The sequence below is a fragment of the Ziziphus jujuba genome, chromosome 1 (assembly GCF_031755915.1).
Source record: "Ziziphus jujuba cultivar Dongzao chromosome 1, ASM3175591v1".
Taxonomy (NCBI): Eukaryota; Viridiplantae; Streptophyta; class Magnoliopsida; order Rosales; family Rhamnaceae; genus Ziziphus; species Ziziphus jujuba.
Window position 1 is genome coordinate 5085387 of NC_083379.1, and position 11926 is coordinate 5097312.

Consider the following 11926-nt stretch of genomic DNA (forward strand, 5'->3'; position numbering starts at 1 on the left):
GGGAGATTAAAGAGAGAAACTTGCAAACGGCACTTCGGCGTCCCGACAGTACCGCTGCTGAAACCATCATCCCGGCCAAGGAGGGGGGCGGCTATGTGCACTATATAAGACTTGCCTGCCCACGGTCCAATGGCAACTCACGGGAGAAATAATAATACTTGCGCGCTGAACCATATATACATATACCAGAACACCAATACTGTATGAATGCGTCTAAAATAATTGTTATACCAACCGTACCGTTTTCCAAAATTACCGTGGAAAATATACCAAATTTTCACACTTACCATCCCACATATTTTTATTCAACAAACCGGTATGAAAATATCGATAACGGATAAAAATAATTTTCCTCGCAACACGCGGTTCAACAAATAATATACCACGGGCATAATTATGAAAATTAAACCACCAACTTGAACAAATAATTTTCTTAAAATATTCCAACCAATTATGCCCAAAAATAATATAAAATCCAAACACAACGATTTACTGAAAATACTTGCTCATGTGTAATAAATACCATTTAATCGCAATAATAAAAATCAGGGATTTCTTAATAACCCAAAAATTCCATTTAGCACCAATGGGTAAATATATATAAATAATATTTTTTCCGATTATATTTAAAGTACACCACATGAGCATAACTGCAGATATCAAATTACACCACATAAATATAATTAATTGCCCAAAACAGTTTTCAAGGTGGGTCATTCACTTGGAGCACGCAATTAAACCATGATCCACCATGGGATCAATTCCACGACTCACCGATGCTCCTAAAACACAATTCACACACAGTCAAATAAATTAATATTTTATTCGGGTAAATAATACCCGGTATCCGGGGGGTCAAACACAAACGTTATCCAAAATAGTCGAATAATATACCGAATCGAAGCTTGAGCGACGAGGATTACAAATCCGGTCTCCATCGACCCCAATTCCGCCGGAGGTGGCCGGAAAGCTTCGGCCGTATTTAAACTTGAGGGATCTCTCAAACGCTGGGGATTTTGGGCAATCTAACCCCGGAAATGGACTCAGAGGGGTCAAAAATGGTGGAATAGAGGTATGGGTCAGGCTGGGTTGGTCGAAAACGGCGAGAATCGCCGGAAAAACTTAATCGGCCGCCGCCGACTTCACGGGCCCGATCTGGGCGCGTCCGGCGGCGACTAGCCGGGAAAATTGGAGGTTGAGGTCGCGGGGAGCTAGGATTCACCGGTGGCCGGCGCGTGTGGCTCTTCGGCGACTGAAATCCTGCCAAAAGGCCGGTCAAAGAGAGAGGGGGAGAGAGTCAAAGGAGAGAGAGAGAGGGAGAATTCTTGCTGGTTTTTTGACCGGCTCGGGGAAGAAGGAGAAGGGAAGAAAAGGAAAAGAAAAGAGAAGAAGGTGTTTTCCCACGTGGGGAAAAGAAAAGAAAAAGAAAAAGAAAAAGAAAAGAAGAAAAAAAAAAGAAAATAAAATAAAAATAATTAAATAATATTATTACATAAAATAATAATAAAATAATATGATATTATACATGGTTGACATGTGGCACCTCACTATGGTGACACATTGTCACATTTATTTAGTCACATGTGGTAAATCGTTACGCGTTTAAAAATAATATTAAAATAACACAGTATTTAAAAACTCTACAGGTCCATAACTTTCAAACCACATGTCCAAATCAGACGTGCCGCTAGTCTACGGACTCGTATCAACGAGCACTTCACAACCATGCATGAGTCAATGCTCAACTTTGCATGAATAAAGAGTCAACTCCGGCACCCCTTGGACAGTTTGGACCTCAATTTGTTTTGCTCATAACTTTCAAACCGTAGCTCCGTTTTCAACGTGCTACTAGTCTACGAACTTGTGCCAATGTGTACTTCGTAACGGTACCTCAGTCAACCTAAAATTCCAATCGGGTCAAAAAGTTAACTTTTGACCCCTTCAGTCAACGGTCAACAGTCAACCTCGGTCAACGTGCAAAAATTCCGACATGGTTCGGGACGGGGTGTTACAACCATGCTTAATACCATATTATTTTATTATTGTTATTTTATATAATAATATTATTTTTAATATTATTTAATTATTTTATTTTATTTTTATTTCTTTTCTTTTTTCTTTTTTTTCTTTTCCCCCACGTGGGAAAAAAAGGGCCACGGGCCCCTCTTTTCTTTCTTCTTCTTCTTCTTCCTTCTTCTCCTACTTTCTTTATTTTTCTCCCTCCCGCCGATACATCTCTCTCCCTGTTGCACATTTTCCGGCCACCGGAAGGAGTCACACGCCGACCGACGTGAAAGCCTGCAGCTGGGCGACACCGGCTGTCAGGACCCGCCCAGAATTCCTTCCCCGGAACCCTAGACAAGCCCTAATCCCAGGAAAATACCACCGAACCTTCCAACGGAAAATCCGGCAGCACCTCCCCTAAGGGTAGGACTTACCAAAAATTACCTGCACTGAAAACACACTTCTATACTCATCCCCTTATTCCTCCCGCAAAACTACAAATTGATTCCACAAATTTACAGCACTTCACAACGATAACGGTAAACCAATGCATAAATAAAACATAAGTGTCCAAATAGTATACAGAGCTTTAGGAAGTGCTATTCAACAGAAATACAACAAAGATGAAAGAAATAATACAACTGAAAGGAATGAATACAAAAGTAATTCTCGAAACACGATAGCGGCGGAGAACTGGCTCGCCCCGGAAGAACGTCTATCACCCCTTGCACCTAAGGGAACGGAATTTAAAAACGTGAGATGCTAATCATCTCAATGAGTGACCCTAGCTACTGAACACTTTTAATAATAATAATAATAATAATATAACAAATAAGTGAATTGAATTAATACCAACAATTAATAAATAAATAATAATAACAGTTGGAAATAATAATTTCCCTCAAAACTCTCACCAATCATTCCGTTGGAAATGTTCCCTTTTTAAAACGATTTCACAAAACCCGATAGTCGTACTTCCCGAAAACCAAGGGATCAAACATTTGATAAACAATAAATAAATAAATACCCCAATATATAATTAAAATATAATTAATTATAATAAATCATTTTTGAACACCTTTGGGGTTTGAAACTTTATTTGAAAATTTACACTTGACGCATCACACCATATACCGGTGATGCCCTCCGATACCCAGCATCCTGAGCACCAACTGGCGGGGAGATTAAAGAGAGAAACTTGCAAACGGCACTTCGGCGTCCCGACAGTACCGCTGCAGAAACCATCATCCCGGCCAAGGAGGGGGGCGGCTGTGGCCAATAACAAACTTGCCTGCCCACGGTCCAATGGCAACTCACGGGAGACATATTACTTGCGCGGTAAATCACATTTACATATACCAGAACACCAATACTGTATGAATGCGTCTAAAATAATTATTTAATCAACCGTACCGTTCTTTCCAAAATTACCGTGGGAAATATATATTAAATTTTCACACTTACCATCCCACATATTTTCATTTAACAAACCGGTACGAACATCGATAATAAATAAAACCATAATTTTTCTCGAAATACGAGGTTCAACAAATAAATACCGTGGGCATAACTATAAATTTAAACCACCATTTTAAACAAATATTTTCATAAAATATTTAAACCAATTATGCCAAAAAATAATACTTAAAACCACGTACGATTATTACTGAAATATACTTTGCTCATGCGTAATAAATAAATGAAATCACAATAAAACCATAATTAAATTGTACCACATGAGCATAATTTAAATACCAATTAAACACCAATTAAACATAATTAATTGCCCAAAATATTTTTAAAGGTGGGTCACTCACCTTAAGCGCGTAAATCAGCTAAGATCCTCCACAGGATCAACTCCACTACTCGTATGCGCACCTAAAACATCCACAGTACAACAACCAATATATTAATATTTTAATCGGGTAACTCCCAATTGGGTACTCGGGGAGCGAACACAAACGACAACTAAAAGTTATGAGTTATATACAGAATCGAAACTTGAGTGATGAGGATCACGGATTCGGTCTTACTTTCCGGAGATCGGACCCGAGGTGGCCGGAATCTCGCCGAAAAGCTTTCGGGTTTCGACTCCTCAATTCTCCCAAACCATCGCGAATTGGCGGAAAAGGATGCCAGATTCGGGTTCAGGAGGTTGGACACAGTGGACAAGGACCGGCGGTGCAACTGGGTACTGGCCAGAACAGTAACTTCCGGCGAGCCGCCGCGGTCACCGGCAACGGTCATCGGCGGCGGCGCATGCGGCCTCCGTTTTCCTCACCGCCGGTCCCGTTGGATTGCTCTCCCCATGATCTACAAATCTGCAAAAAATCACAGCCAACGGCCACCGCACGCGCCGCCACTGGCGATGGTTGCCGGTGACCGCGGCAGCTCGCCGGAAGTTACTGCTCCGGCGAGTACCCAGTCTTCCGGCCGGCTCCAGTCCACTGTGTTCGACCTCCTAAACCTGAATCCGGCATCCGTTTCCGCCAATTCGCGACGGTTTGGGAGAATTGCGGAGCCGAAACCCGAAAAGCTTTCCGGCGAGATTCCGACCCCGTCGGGTCCGATCACCTGAAAGTAAGACCGAATCAGTGATCCTCATCACTCAAGCTTCGATTCGGTATATAACTCATAATCTTTATTTATCGTTTGGTGTTCGCTCCCCGGGTACCCATTTGGGAATTACCCGAATAAAATATTAATATTTTTGGTTGGTACACTGTGGTTGTTTAGGTGCGCGTACGAGTGGCGGAGTTGATCCCGAGGAGGATCTTAGTTGATTTACGCGCTCAAGGTGAGTGACCCACCTTTAAAAATTATTTTGGGCAATTAATTATGTTTAATTGGTATTTAAATTGGTATTTAAATTAGACTCATGTGGTGTGATTTAATTATGGTTTTATTGTGGTTTAACTTATTAATTGTACATGGTTTTAAGTAATATTTTTTGGGCATAATTGGGTTAAATATTTTATGAAAATATTTGTTTAAATTTTATAAATTATGCCCGTGGTATTTTTATGGTTGCATCTCGTACTTCGAGAAAATTGTGGTTTGTTGGTTATCAATGTTTCGTACCGGTTTATTAAATAAAAATACGTGGGATGGTAAGTGTGAGAATTTAATGTATTTCCCACGGTAATTTTCGAAAACGGTACGGTTGGTTAATAATGTTTATTTTTAGACGCACTCATACAGTATTTGTGTTCTGGTGTATGGGGTATGGACACGTGGTAGCGCGCAGGTATTATGTGGTTTAGCGCGCGGTTATTACTTCACCCGGGAGTTGCCATTGGACCGTGGGCAGGCAAGTTTGTTATTGCGCACAGCCGCCCCCCTCCTTGGCCGGGTGATGGTTTCAGCAGCGGTACTGTCGGGATGCCAAAGTGCCGTTACAGGTTTCTCTCTTTAACCCCCCGCCAGTCGGTGCTCGGGATGCTGGGTATCGGAGGGCATCACCGGTATATGGTGTGGTGCGTCGGTGTAAATTGCAAATAATGTTTTAAACCCCAAAGGTGTTCAAAGTTATTTACTATAATTTATTACATTTTAATTATATATTGGGGTATGTATTTATTTAATTATTGCTTATCAAATGGTTTAATCCCTTGGTTTTCAGGAGGTATGTACATTGGGTTTTGCGAAAAGGTTTTAAAAAGGAAACATTTCAAACGGAGCGATTGGTGAGAGTTTTGAGGGAAATTATTATTTTCCAACAGTTATTATTATTATTTATTAATTGTTGGTATTTGTTCTATTCCTTAATTGCTAGTAATATTATTTTATTTTATTATCACTAAAGGTGTTCAGTAGTTAGAGTCACTCACTGAGATGATTAGCATCTCACACTCTTAAATTCCGTTCCCTTAGGTGCAAGTGGTGGTAGACGTTCTTCCGGAGCGAACCAAGTTTTCCGCTGCTGTTGTGTTTCGAGAAGTACTTCCGTACTCTTTCATTTCAGTGTATTATTTCTTTCAGCCTTGTTGTATTTCTGTTGATTAGCACTTCTTAAAGCTCTGTATACTATTGGAATACTTATGTTTTATTTATGCACTGGACTGTTGTTGTTTTTGAGAAGTGCTGAAATTTGTGGAACCAACTTGTAGTACTGTGGGAGGAATAAGGGGACAATTATAGAAGTGCATTTTCAGTGCAGGGAATTTTGTGGTAAGTCCATCCTTTAGGGGAGGTTCTGCCGGATTTTCCATAGGAGGGTCCGGTAGGGTTTCCCTGGGATCAGGGCTTGTCTAGGGTTCCGGTGGGGAAGTTTGGACGGGTCCTGACAGGGTGTTACAACCTCCCCCCTTATAAAAATTTTGTCCTCGAAATTCTGCACGTCACTGGAACAGATAAGGGTACTGATCAGGCATTTGCGCTTCGGGCTCCCACGTTGCTTCCTCGACTAAATCCGCCATAAAACTTTAACTAGAGGAATAGTCTTGTTACGTAGCACCCGCTCCTCGCGATCCAAAATCTGCACTGGCTGCTCCACATACGAAAGATCTTCCCTTAATTCTATGTCAGGAGTCTCGAGTACGTGTGAGGGGTCTGCAATATACTTCCGTAGCATCGAAACATGAAACACGTTGTGCACTTGGGCTAGCTCTTCCGGTAGCGCCAACCTATAAGCCACAGGGCCAATCCTCTTCGTAATCTCGTAAGGCCTAATATAACGAGGACCCAACTTACCTCGTCGATCAAAGCGTACTACTCCTTTTTATGGAGATAACTTTAGGAATACCCAATCTCTTACTTCGAATTCCAAATCCTTCCTACGCACATCGGCGTAACTCTTCTGTCGATCTTGGGCAACCTTCAATCGGTCCTTAATGATCTTCACCTTGTCGAAGGTCATCCTTAAATACTCAGATTCAACCGCATTATTCGTTGCAAGGAGTCTCTCTTCTCCTACCTCACTCCAACACAGAGGTGTCCGACACTGCCTCCCATATAAAGCTTCATACGGGGACATCCCAATACTCGCCTGATAACTGTTGTTGTAGACAAATTCTATCAATGGCAATTGTTCATCCCAGCTACTGCAAAATTGCATAACACAAGACCTTAGCATGTCTTCTAATGTCTGAATTGTGCGCTCAGCTTGTCCATCAGATTGCGGGTGAAAAGCGGTGCTGTAGTTGAGTCTTGCTCTTAGTGCATCAGCCAACTTCCGCTATAGTCGTGAAGTAAAATGCGGATCTCGATTGGAGACGATGGCTAACGGTACTCCATGAAGACTTACAATATGTTGCACGAACAACTGGGCTAACTTCTTGGGTGAAAAACGTTCTCGTACCGGTAAGAAATGTGCCGACTTGGTAAGACGATCGATGATTACCCAAATGCAGTCGTACCTTCTAGGTGTGGAAGGAAGCTTGAATACGAAGTCCATGTTGAGTTCTTCCCACTTCCACATGGGAATCGGTAAGGATTGGAGTAGTCCCGAAGGCTTCTGTCTTTCTGCCTTTACTTGTTGACAGATCAAACACTTTGATACAAAATCTGCCACTTCTCTCTTCATGCCAATCCACCAATAATACTTAACAAGCGTTCAGTACATTTTGGTACTTCTAGGATGCATCACATACATCGAGCTATATGCCTCTTCTAAAATCTCCTTCTTGAGTTCTGGGATATCAGGAACGCAAAGTCGTCCTTTATACACGAGGGCTCCATCCCTCCTTATGGAAAACTCCTGATCAAGACCTTCTTGTACCTTGTCCTTAATCGTTCTCAATTTAGGATCTTCCATTTGAGTCTCCAATATACGATCTATCAACACCGGTCGCACCTGAAAACTAGCCATAAGAACTCCCGAAGGATGCATATGCATTAACACCCCCATCTTCTTCAACTCCACCATGAGAGGTAGTTGGATAGCTTGGATGTGAGCAAGAGATCTGATAGCCTTCCTTCTCAAAGCATCTGCCACTACATTCGCCTTGCCTGGGTGATAATCAATCACACAGTCATAATCCTTCAACAACTCCATCCATCTCCTTTGCCTCATATTTAACTCCTTCTGAGTGAAAATGTACTTGAGGCTTTTGTGGTCGATATAAATTTGGCATGTGGCCCCATACAAGTAGTGTCTCCACTTTTTTAGAGCAAAGACTACCGCCGCCAATTCTAAGTCATGCGTAGGGTAATTCTGTTCGTGCTGCTTCAATTGCCGCGATACGTACGCTACCACCCTTTGATTCTGCATTAGCACGCAACCCAACCCTTGATGGGATGCATCACAATAGACTTCAAAACCTTCATTCCCATTAGGTAAAGTTAAGATAGGCGCGGATGTTAACCTTTGCTTCAACTCCTGAAAACTCTGTTCACACCTGTCCGTCCAACTAAATTCAACATTCTTTCGGGTTAAATTATGAAGAGGTTCAGCAATTTTCGAAAACCCTTCTATAAAACGACGGTAGTATCCCGCTAATCTAAGAAAACTTTGTACTTCCCTCATAGTGGTAGGGCGCTCCTAACTCAACATTGCCTTCACCTTATCGGGGTCTACATAGATGCCTTCGGTTGAGACGATATGTCCGAGAAAACCCACTTGATTCAACCAGAATTCACATTTGTCGAACTTAGCATATAGTTGATGCTGCCTTAGAGTTTGGAGCACTCTCTTCAAATGCCTCACGTGCTTTTCTTGGCTCCTTGAATAGATCAGGATGTCATCTATGAATACAATGACAAAACGATCCAAGTACGAACGAAACACCCTATTCATCAAATCCATAAAAGCTGCTGGGGCATTGGTGAGTCCGAACGACATCACCAGGAATTCATAATGTCCGTACTCGTCCTAAAGGCAGTCTTAGGAATGTCCAACTCTCGGATCCTTAACTGATGGTATCCAGATCTCAAGTCGATCTTGGAAAACACTTTGGCACCCTGGAGTTGGTCAAAGAGGTCATCTATCCTTGGCAACGGATAGCGATTAGGGATGGTGACCTTATTAAGTTGTTGGTAGTCGATGCACAGTCTTAGACTACCATCCTTCTTCTTCACAAACAAAACTGGAGCTCCCCACGGTGATATGCTTGGTCTGATAAACCCCTTATCTACCAAATCTTGCAATTGGACCTTTAGCTCCCTTAGCTCCGCTGGAGCCATCTGATACGGCGGTAGAGAAATAGGCATAGTACCCAGAATTAATTCAATGGGAAAGTCAATTTCTCTTTCCGGAGGCAATCCTGGTAACTCATTAGGAAACACATCTGGAAAATCCCGCACAACGGGCATGTCTTCCAACCTGACCCCACTTACTCGGGTATCTATCACATGAGCCAAATACCCTTGGCAACCTTTATTCAGTAGCTTCTTGGCGGTAAGGGTAGATATCAACCTCGGTAAGGGCCTTCCAACTTCTCCACGGAATACCACTTCTGGCAACCCTGGCCTCCTGAATGTAACTTCTTTGCTAAAGCAATCTACGGATGCATGGTTCCTTGCCAACCAATCCATGCCCAAAATTACATTAAGTCCGGATAGATCCAACAGGATCAAGTCCGCTTCCATCACTTGATCTTCGATGGAGAAGAAACATTCCTTAATTAACTGGCTAGGCCACAAGGATTCTCCTGCAGGAGTGGCTATTTCTAGCAGACATTCTAAAGGAGTAGGGGTCATACCGACCTGAACGATAAATTCTCTTAAGATAAACGAATAAGCACACGTGCGTCATTACCAAAAATATTCAAAGTACCCGTGATAACGTCAGGCGTAGTCCTGGCTTCCTGCTGCATCATAGCAAACACCCGGCCTTGACCTGTCTGCTGGGGTTTCCTTCCTCTACCTCGACTCGATCCTGCAGACGGTTGGGCTGATCCCGAAGAAGCTCCTACTGCCTGACTCCCCTGGGAACTCTGACCTGGAAATACACCAGTATGCTATGCTCGTCGACCTACTCCTAGCACACCGCCACTACCATAAGGGCACTCCCTCCTTATGTGGCCTGGCTGCCCACACTGAAAGCATAAACCATCCATCTGACACGGCCCAGAATGCTTCCTCCTACAAATTTGGCAAATCCGTGGAGAACCAAAGTGTGACTGCTGATACGAGCTTGTATCCCCACTGATCGAATGGCGAGCTGACTGGGGCATGCGATAACTGCCTCTCCTTTGAAATCTGCCTCGTAGGCTTAACCCATCACTATCTGAGCCTGAACTATGGCTTTTCTTAGCTGCCCCTGTCGAGGTACCCCACTATATGAACCTTTGAATGATCTGCGCCTCGAGGGTCTGCGCATCTCCGCCTGTCTCTCTAGCTCGAGCGCTGCATCCCTGACTGACTGATAAGTGGGATGTACTAATCTAGAAAGGGTGAAGGCTATGTTCTCATTCAAGCCGTCTATGAACCTCACCTTCTTCGCATGATCGTCGGGAATCATGTGCATGCAAAATTCTGATAGTTCCCAAAATCTTCTCTCGTACTCGGACACTGTCATGTTCCCCTGTCGCAGTTCCTCGAACTCTCTCCTTCTTGCCTCACGGTAGGCAGGAGGACAATACTCAGTAGAGAAGGCAACCTTAAACTGATCCCACATATGCCTTCTGTGAGTCTTTTCTATTTGCCACCATTTCCGAGCGTCTCCTTCTAACATGAAACCAGAAATCCTCACCATATCCTCGTCGGGGCACTGCATCCCCTCTTCCAAGACTTTCTCCATGTTGGATAGCCAATTCATGGCTGCAGCTGGGCCTTGGCTTCCATCGAAATTCACCGCTCCTAAACGTCGAGCTTGATCCACGGATCAATTACTAGAGCTTGAACCCCTTAAAGCTCGAGTTAGTTGAGAGACCAGATTTCTAAGACTCGATCTACTCCCTGAACTCTCAACTGAGCGTTCTCGAGTTCTACGTGTGTCCCGCCTGCTCATCATAGCAGATTCTGAGGAAACAAACAAGAGTTTAGAAACAGGGACACTTAAGCACGATTACAAAAGGAAGAAATTTACGGATGGGCTGTACGGCAATGCACAGTCCCTTAGGATTACAAGAACCTATGCTCTGATACCAACTGTCAGGACCGGCCCAGAATTCCTTCCCCGGAACCCTAGACAAGCCCTGATCCCAGGGAAATACCACCGAACCTTCCAACGGAAAATCCGGCAGCACCTCCCCTAAGGGTAGGACTTACCAAAAATTACCTGCACTGAAAACACACTTCTATACTCATCCTCTTATTCCTCCCGCAAAACTACAAATTGATTCCACAAATTTACTGCACTTCACAACGATAACGGTAAACCAGTGCATAAATAAAACATAAGTGTCCAAATAGTATACAGAGCTTTAGAAAGTGCTATTCAACAGAAATACAACAAAGATGAAAGAAATAATACAACTGAAAGGAATGAGTACAAAAGTACTTCTCGAAACACGATAGCGGCGGAGAACTGGTTCGCCCCGGAAGAACGTCTATCACCCATTGCACCTAAGGGAACGGAACTTAAAAACGTGAGATACTAATCATCTCTATGAGTGACCCTAGCTACTGAACACTTTTAATAATAATAATAATAATAATATAACAAATAAGGGAATTGAATTAATACCAACAATTAATAAATAAATAATAATAACAGTTGGAAATAATAATTTCCCTCAAAACTCTCACCAATCACTCCGTTGGAAATGTTCCCTTTTTAAAACGATTTCACAAAACCCGATAGTCGTACTTCCCAAAAACCAAGGGATCAAACATTTGATAAACAATAAATAAATAAATACCCCAATATATAATTAAAATATAATTAATTATAATAAATCATTTTTGAACACCTTTGGGGTTTGAAACTTTATTTGAAAATTTACACTTGACGCACCACACCATATACCGGTGATGCCCTCCGATACCCAGCATCCTGAGCACCAACTGGCGGGGAGATTAAAGAGAGAAACTTGCAAAC